The sequence below is a fragment of the Triticum dicoccoides genome, chromosome 2A (assembly GCF_002162155.2).
Source record: "Triticum dicoccoides isolate Atlit2015 ecotype Zavitan chromosome 2A, WEW_v2.0, whole genome shotgun sequence".
NCBI classification, from domain to species: domain Eukaryota; kingdom Viridiplantae; phylum Streptophyta; class Magnoliopsida; order Poales; family Poaceae; genus Triticum; species Triticum dicoccoides.
Window position 1 is genome coordinate 3306389 of NC_041382.1, and position 9443 is coordinate 3315831.

General features: G+C 42.1%; 1 pseudogene; it reads right to left on the reverse strand.

Moving 5' to 3' along the window:
* Positions 1–223: 223 nt before the first annotated feature.
* On the reverse strand, positions 224–2442 carry LOC119352595 (annotated as a pseudogene).
* Positions 2443–9443: the final 7001 nt, after the last annotated feature.

The window sequence follows — 9443 nt, forward strand, 5'->3', positions numbered from 1 at the left end:
ACGCCAACAACTGCCAATCAGCCGAACTAGTGAAGCCTCTATCTCGCCTCCGCCTACGATGTAGCGACTTTGTTGCCTGCTCCGACTCATTCCTGGCAAGTCCTCGCTGGCGACGCTCCGTCTCGGTTCGATACTCTGCGTACGGTGGAAATCGACTAATGCTAAAAAACTTTCATATGGCTCCTTATTAGCAAACACGGTACAACCAAGAGACTTTGGCCAGCTAATTAACTCTAGTTTTGATCTCTGTTCCTCGAAGCTCTAGGTGAGCACACAATGGCCTCTTCATGACAGTGAAGAACTCAACATGCAGCTGGAGATCGACGGCAAGCTCACCTTCTCCCTCCCTCCACCGGAACTCCCTCACGAGGTTGGCGGTGAAGTAGCTTAAGTGCAGCATCGCGACACCCCTGCCAGGGCATATCCTCCGACCACCACCGAAAGGCATCATTTTGATCGTGTTGTCGGTTCCTTCTGATGCACCTTTGGAGGCCAGGAACCGTTGTGGCTTGAACTCGTCAGGGTTGTCCCACGCTGTGCTGTCTCGTGCTATAGCCGCCAGTGGGAAGTACACTTTGGTGCCCACCGGAATACGCTGGCCATTGTGAACCACATGGTCCTCTTCCATCACCTGCCTACATGCAAAAGACGTCGGCGGATGCAGCCGGAGTGTCTTCATGACCACAGCGTGTAGGTACTCCAGCTCCCCAAGAACATTCTCGCTCACTTCGTCGGCGTCTGCATTCACGATGGCATCGATCTCCCTCCGGACGGCCTCCTGTATGTCAGGGCGCTTCACTAAGTTGGCCATGATCCACTGCAGCGCTGAGGTTGTCGGTTCCAGCACCAACAAACTCGGAGCACATGCCCACGAGTTCACCGTCGGACAGCCTTCTTCGATGCCACCTTGGGTCTTGATTGTGGTCGTCCGGCACCGCAAGGTCGATGAGCGTGTCCACATACACCGGCGTCTCGCTAGGTTGCCGGTGCCGGCCGCGACGGGAATCTATGAGCGATAGGTACGTCTCCTCCTGCTGCTGTCGCAGGGCGGCTAGCTTCTTCCAACGATTACGATAAATGAACCTGGTCACTGCCGGGAACTTCGCGTGCGTGAACACGCGCGCCGTAGCTAGGGACTTGACGAGGTCACTCTGAGCGTCGGCCATGACACGGACGTGGGTATTGTCGATGCCATCACCGAAACACATGGTGGCGATGAGCCCAAACATGGCGTATCGGATGCTCTCGGCCGCATGGACCACGCCGTTTTTCCTCTGCTCGGCGAGGTCCGCGACGAGACCACAGAGTTCACCGCGGCGTGCCGACGCGTACCGGTGGAGCCGCGTCGGGTGAAGGACCTCCGATGTGAGGTTGTGACGAATGGTGCGCCGGTGCTCACCATAGGGAGCGTGTTTTGTATCTGCATATTTGTTTTAAGTTTTGCATATAGTGTAGATGGTCTAGAGTAGCTAGTCCGGTGTTGCTTCGACAAAGGCGTGCCGACAAGGAGATATGCCGAACTGCCGTGCGATGCGGCGAGCACAGCAAGATGCCGACGGCAGTGCGAAGCTGCAGTGTTGCATGAGGCAGCAAAGTCGTGTGATGCGACAAGCGCATGGACCGCAAAGTGAACCGGCTGGCTGAATGGATTAGTTAGATGCATGCAAGTGGTTAGCCAGCTTCGTGGGTAAGTAGTGGCCGCATGGAGGTTGTTAGCTGGTCAAGGGGTGTGCATGTAGTTAGCTGTTGATTACTTTGCATGCATAAGTTCGTTAGCGCACAAGCTGTGAAGCCACCGATCGTGCCGATCCTGGAGCGATTCTAGGTGAGAGAGAGGGGGTCATGTGTGAGTACGTGACTTAGTGGCCTGGCTGTGTTTAGTGCCTGCGTGAGTCACTTTTGTATATATATGTCATATTCAGTAATGAGAAGGGAGGCCGTGACCCGTGAGGGCTGAGGGAAAATATGTAGTCTCTTGTTTCACCAAGGTGAAGAGCCTCCCGGCCGGCAAAGCTAGCGGCTGGTCTGCCTTGGCATGTGTGTGTAGAGTTCCAACGTGTGTGTGTTCTTGAGACAAGGACAAAGTGAGAAGTGAGAGTTGTGTGAGGCAGCTCGAGGCAGAAAAAGTGGGGCGTTGCGAGAAGGCGGCGCCAACAGAGCGGAGGTGATGTTCTGGTATTGACGGCGCGAGAGGATGGCGCTTGGAGAAATGGATGGTGGGCGGTTGGAGAAGGAGCCGTCGGCACTGCCGCGCATGAGAAGGCTATGCGCCGTCTCGTGGTCGGTGATGAAGATACTAGCGGGCTGCGGCTTCCACACCGTGGAGAGCTCTGGCGCTAGAACCGACTTGGCCCTCGTGAGGAGGGCCTTGATTGGCGATGCATGGTGGAGGAGGAAGAAGAGAAGAGCCAAGGGAAGCATAAGGAGGAGCATGTCTGCCATGGCTTGATGGACTGAGCCGCGCCTGCCATATTTACGCACGCATGGGCATGGCACGGGGTAGTTGAGCTCCATTGATGCCATTTTAATGCTATCTGTTTAAAGTAGAAAATAAAGAACGAGATAGTTTGAATAAAAGATGATCCATCAGTCTTTATTGATGATAGAAGTGGGCTATTTATACCCAGGCGGAAGTACACATGGTGCTTGGCGGTCAAGTAAACACATAATTACTTGAGAGCCAAGAAATTACATAGTTGCCTTGAGAGCCAAGGAAGTACATGGTTGCTTGAGAACCAAGCAACCTATCTAACAATTAATTTAATCCTAATTAGCTTAACTGTAATCAACTATTCTATTCTTAACACTCCCCCTTGTACAACGTCTCTTCTTTGGTATATCCATCATCTTGACAAATTCTTTGAATAATCTTGACTGTCTCCTCCAAAAACCCTGTGGGAAAAATATGAGGAGAATAATGCAGATATGTTGCTAAAAGTCCTTTAAACCCAGTGGGAAAAATAATAAGGAGAAAATGATGCAACATATAATGATTATTGTCTCTTGATAACTCATATGAGAAAAACCTTTCAAGAAGGAGAAAACTCATCGATGAGTTTAGAGAACAATTAATATGTCTTGAGTACTTTCCCTCAAAAAAAATGTCTTGAGTACTTTCTTTAAAAACCCTGATAGGGAAAATAGAAAGTATGACGTATGATCTTTGATAAGATATTGCCTCACTAAAATCCATTATGAGAAGCTTTGATAGAAAACTCATAAGGGAAAATAGTGTGATATGATATGCCATTGAAAACTCCTTTAAAACCCAGTGGAAAAAATATAAGGAGAAAATGATATGACATATATAGGCACTTGTGTTTAGATTGTCTCGTTAAAAACCTTTATGAGAAACCATTAGGGAAAACTCATGAAGGGAAAAAGAGTACAATATATGCAATCTTAGGATTGTTAATAGGTTATAGATTTGGGAAATTACTCCCCCTGAACTTTGCAAACCTGGAGAATGTGTAATGCAAACTCCATTGATATGATCATGAAATTATGAATAACCTGTAAGATTTCCAAATTATGTTGTTTGCATATAGTTTCCTCACTTTCTATAATTGTGAGGATAAGTAATTTTCGAGCAATGTACTTTATGATATTGCTCTTCATATAACCTGTAGGTATTGAGTAACGCAAGTGGTAGCGTCTTGATAAATCAAGTTATGTGATTCTGATGAATCTCAACCACATGATTTTGAGTGTGGTTAATCATTCTGCTAAGCCATGCATATTTTGCAATGCTTTTAGATAAAGCGATTATGTCAGAATGATAACTGGAAATAGCCGTTAAAGCCCATTTATATGACTTCCATATGAAGGCTATTCCAGCAAATTCAATCATTGATATGGTATTGTTGGGATCAAAGAAAGAGCCAATATCATTATATCATATCATGGCCATATCTTGTATTTCCTGATGGAAATATCCATGATTTATTGTGAGCTTGAGATATAAGCTGATATTTCCTATATCAACCATATACCTTTTGTTGGGGTTTACACTCTGAACAAAGATAGAAAATATAGTGCTAGGCCTGGCGTAGTTTGCAATTATATGAGTGCTTTGACATTAGTGAGATATAGAACTTCAGGTCCTGATATCACTTCATTAACACCCATTAACTACATGGATATTGTTATTTTTATTGCCAATGATATTTAGTATCGAAACATAATTCCACTCATACCAAGAGGGTATGTTACATCATAATTGATGTCGAGTCTCTGCGTGAACCCTTTGCTACAAGCCTCGCTTTCTCACCACCTCATTGACTTTGTCTATGAATGAGAAGTTTTTAGTATTTCGTACGGAAGATACTTATGAGGAGTAGGTATTACTGCGGTAAATAACACTCATTTGTTGAGTGAGTGCTATTCTTCATTACTTGCTTCATTTTATGTGAACCAATATGAGTGCAAGAGGCACTCTACCATGGATTTTGGTTCTGGGCCCAAAAGGTTTTAGCAAATTGATAAGAAATATATGTCGACAAATGTAGTCTTTAGTTTATATGATCCTGGTGGAATCATTGAAGTTTGTGGATAAAATATTTATTCCTTTTAACTCCTCGTGATTTTCTACAACAAATGGAGTCAAGGTGTTTCGATGTCCCATCACCAAAATATTTATGCACATTTATGCCGGGCTTTGGATGATGAGCATCCAGTGAGGTGTCTTTCAATTTGATGTCAAATTACATTTACTGGTTGAGGATTTGATTTCCTCTGTTTCTGGGGAAGCATATGAGAACTTATATCTCGTCTTGTCAGATTTTCTCCCCCTCTTGCTCTCATTTGGGAAGAAGAGTGGTTTATCAGGTACCTCCACTCTTTCTGATACTTTACTGCAGGAATATAGAATTTAGTGACATGTTGTCATCCGTAAATGTATGTGGCAGATTTGCAATGTGTTGCAAATATATGATTCTCTAAACTTCTAGTTCATATTCTTTGAGTACGTGGATATAAGGATAGAATGTCAATAGCATTTCTAATTTATTTCTTGGCATTCTTTGTGGTACTTATCTCCCCCTAATGCCGGAAAATATCCTTTGCTGATGCAATCAGCATACAGGCTATGAATAATTTTGATTGACGGATAAAAATTGTTATTCCTCACATAGATCCCTAATTTTTGCGAGTGCCCATTGATGTACGCTGGAGTGGTGATATCGGCATGTAACCGAATTATCGCAGAAAATACTTTTCTGATTTCCACGTAGTAACTACAAGGGAAAGTAGTATGATATGCAGTTGGTATGATTTAGATCATACTTACGGTGTGTAAGGCCGTATGTGTGCAGCAAGAGGCTGGTAATTTTACAATTCTTTAAAAGTGGTCATGTAATTCATTTAACTCTCTTTGATAAGAAATTTAGCTAAACCATTTTGGGTATGTACATAAAGTACTTAATGCAAAAAATGCTCATTGAATGAGTTCAACAACATTGTTCATTTGAATGGGTTTATAGATCCTGTTTTCAAGAGAATTTGCTCTTACTTTGATAAGTTGAGCATGCATTGTTGTGTGTGATAAGAGACACACTTAAAAACATTTGATGAATGTGTATATGAGTACCATGAAGTATCTAAATTACCCCAGATAATGGTTAAGCAATCCAGACATATCTTTTGAATGTGTTCAAGGAAGAATAAGTGTCATGCTTAGAATTTTAAGGTGAGAGTGCCTTAAAACATATTTCCCCTATGGCACATGTGGTGCACATATAATCTGATGATCCGGGGAATATTTTTGCAATTTGTTAAGTTGTGACCAACCGAATTGTCAACAATTTTCTAATCATCCCCAAACCAGGATGGCTAAGGCTATCAAGCCTAATATTTAATTTATTAATACTTAGAAAATCATTGTGTATGCAACAATATTGATTATGAATTGGAACATACATTCAACTTTATCGCACATTGTATCCAATGGATATGATATTGGACATTTTACTACATGTAGTAGTACAAGTATGGGCTAATAATATATTGGGACAGTTAGGAGATTACCTGAGGGTCTCCGATATTTTTGAGTGCAAATGTTTTCATCCTCCATTTTCCGCACTAGATTTTGTTCTCCTTCTGATGAAGATTCTGAGAATAATCCTTTACCAGAATTTTGTTGTTATTTGCAAATTTGCAAATTTATCCCATTTAACTTATTGGCCTTTTAAAATTTGTGGTGTGGTTTGACCATATGTTTGAGGGTTTGGTAATCATAGGTATGATGTTTGTATAACCACACATTTGACAAACTGGAGAATTTTCTTTGTGATCATTTGAAAACGATATATTCCCTATTAAGAGGCAATTTTGTCTTTTAGCCTACACTTTACTTTGAATTCCTCGTGGTTCATTTTTGAGACCACTAACTTGCATAGTATTCTCAGTACTAGCAAATATTTCAAATAATGGTATATCACCTGTTGGGTGGATATGATGATTTTAAGAAATTCTATATTTCTTCATCATGGAAATTTGTAGTACCATCATAAGAGGATGTAAAGTGTATTTAAGGCATATGAAAACATTGACCACGAGATCTCAACTTGAGGTTGATTAAGTGACAGAATTGTGAGCTGCGATGACTTGAAGTCTTGAAAAACGAATGGGTAATCATTCATGATATGCTCAAGGCATCATGTTTATATTAAGGGAAATATTCAAGGTGAATAAAATGTCATCCATTATGTACTTAGTTTGAGAACTAAGTGAAGTTGGGACACATAAAATGCATATGAGTGTTGCAACTTTAGAGTCACCGCATTGCATGTATGACATTTGTTAGTCACTGTGAAAGTTTAACCATAATGTGATGTGGACATTGCAAAAGTGTTGAGACACTCAATCGTTTCCATGATTATGCAATCCATCTTGATGGATGGGCAACACTATAATTATAAATAGTGACATAGGCTTCACTGCCATGTATTTTACCAATGTAATAGACGGTAATCACTAGTATATGCAAATATTTGCATAGTTTTCTATGACATATTCAAGCAAAATGAGGCTTGACTAGTTGATATTAGCACACAATACCATTTTGGTATATATCAAGTGTGCAAGAACTATATTTACTATGAGAGCAAATCATTTTAGTGAACAACAACAAATGCTTGTGAGGAGCAAATTTTATAAATGTAGCTGATGCTATTGGGGTCTTATGTGTATACTACAAATTAAATAGATAACACTTTTAAGATAATCACCTTATATTATGTAGCTGATGCTATTGGGGTCAGTAGATGTTCATATCTCTATTACCTTATATTATGCTAAATTTATGAAATCACTTTGAAGGTAATCATCTGTCAGAGTGACATGATGTAGACCTTACAGTAATAGCGGATAGTCTACAAAATTTTGCAGTAGATGCCAGTATTACCTTATGATATCTTGAGGGTAGTCACAGCTAATATTGATATTTGGAAGAGCACTTTGAAGGTAGTCATCTTGTTGGTAACAAGATGTAGACCTCACAGTAATGATGGATAATCTGCAAACGGTGCAGTAGATGCCACCAATACCTTGTGATTCACAAATAAAATTTGGGCATGTCATATGAAGTATGACAATTTATAATTCTTATTTGAGTTTCATTAAGATTTGCAAGAAAAATTGTTTTTGACTGCAAAAATATAGTTGTCCTAAAATCACATGTCATATAGAATGTTTGCGGTAAAAACATAATTGATGTCTTAAATTCCAGAAAAAATAGGATCTGAAATATAAGCAATACATTCTTTTGCAGTGGTATTGCCATTAAAAAAATGGTGTATAGTTATTTTATGTAATTTAGGATGAACTGAGGTTCTCCCACGTATGTTTTCTAAAACCGAGGGTTTATAGAATACAAATAGTAATAACCTGATGGTTAAAGTGCTAAAACAGAGGGTTGTTCTACAAATCGCAGTAGTATAGACAACTTGAGAGTTGAAGTTGAGCGCTATACTGCATGATGAACTAAGCCTGAGGGCTTAACAGATATTACAGGGACCTTTCTGTGGATAATAGAAACTTAAATGCTTAAACTAAAAGATAACCTAGAGGATAGAAATCCCCAATTTCTCACGTGCGGCTAAGGATTATCATCCAACGCCGCGCCGCTGGGAAGCGTTGCATTGGTTGGCCCTCCTTGTGCCAGAGGAAGCCGCGCTGGAGGGCGCATTGCACCGCGCACTGGCCCAAAATCGAGTAGGCAGGCCATGACTGAGAGGGAGCGCGGGGATGGAAGGTGATGCGCGGGTGGAGTCGGCGGGGCTTCGGTACACGTGTGGCCGGAGTCGAGGCGATGCCGCCGCATGCCGGAGGGCTTCGCCGCGTGCTGTTACCTGCCAGTCTGGGTCGCTCCACGGAAGGCTGCGCACCGGAGGGTAGCGCCGAGCGCCGCTACATGAAGTGGGATGCTGATGCGGTCCAGTTCTTGAGTGCCTTCAACAAGTAGTGTTGTTGTGGCGTGGCCGGTGCCCACGGTGCTGATTTCTGGTTGAACATGATTATGTACTATGAATAAAATTGGGATCATAGCACCTGATAGGTATTGCGATCAAGTACTTTGATCGTAAGCTTCATGTGAGAAGTAGTCCAGGACGCGTAGACTTATTCATGTATGTGGATCCTTTTGTTTCGGAGTTCTTTTTCTATTCTTGTCCTGTTTCCTGGACTGGTCGCCTTGGTTAGAAAAAGGGGTAAATGTGACGCCTAGTTCTTGCATGCGCAGCGCGCTGGTCGAGAAGTGCGGCGTTCATGCATTGGTCTGGAGTGCGGCGCCGTGAAGGCCATTCGACTATCTTGTCGTACCCAGGGCGGCAATTCCTGATAGTCAAGAACAAAGATTAGGTAAATCACACTAGCATATGATGTATCATAGCAATTAGATTAAACTCGCATTTGCTTGTATTGGTGCGATTCTTCCGTGCTGCTCCCAGGTGTTGATTCCGACAGAATCATTAAGTTGCTATTTATCCGTTCTTCTAGACCCTGATTGTGAGGCGATCCCTCTTGTGTGTAATCTCTTTCCTTGTGTGTGGCTAAATCGCTCGACCGGAGGGCAAAAGTGCATGATAACGTGTTTAAAGTAGAAAATGAAGAACTAGAAAGTTTGAATGAAAGATGATCCATCAGTCTTGATTGATGATAGAAGTGGGCTATTTATATCCAGGAGGAAGTACACATGGTGCTTGGCGGTCAAGTAAACACATAGTTACTTGAGAGCCAAGGAAGTACATGGTTGCTTGAGAATAAGGATGGCAATGGGTCGGGTTTCGATCGGGTTGAACAATATCAGATCCATATCCATATCCATGAAGACAGTCTTTGCCCGCCCATGAATATATCCATGGGTGAGAAATTGTGTCCATGTCCAAACCCGATCGATATTCATACCCACTGAATATCCATTGGGTCCTCTCAACACATATAAATAA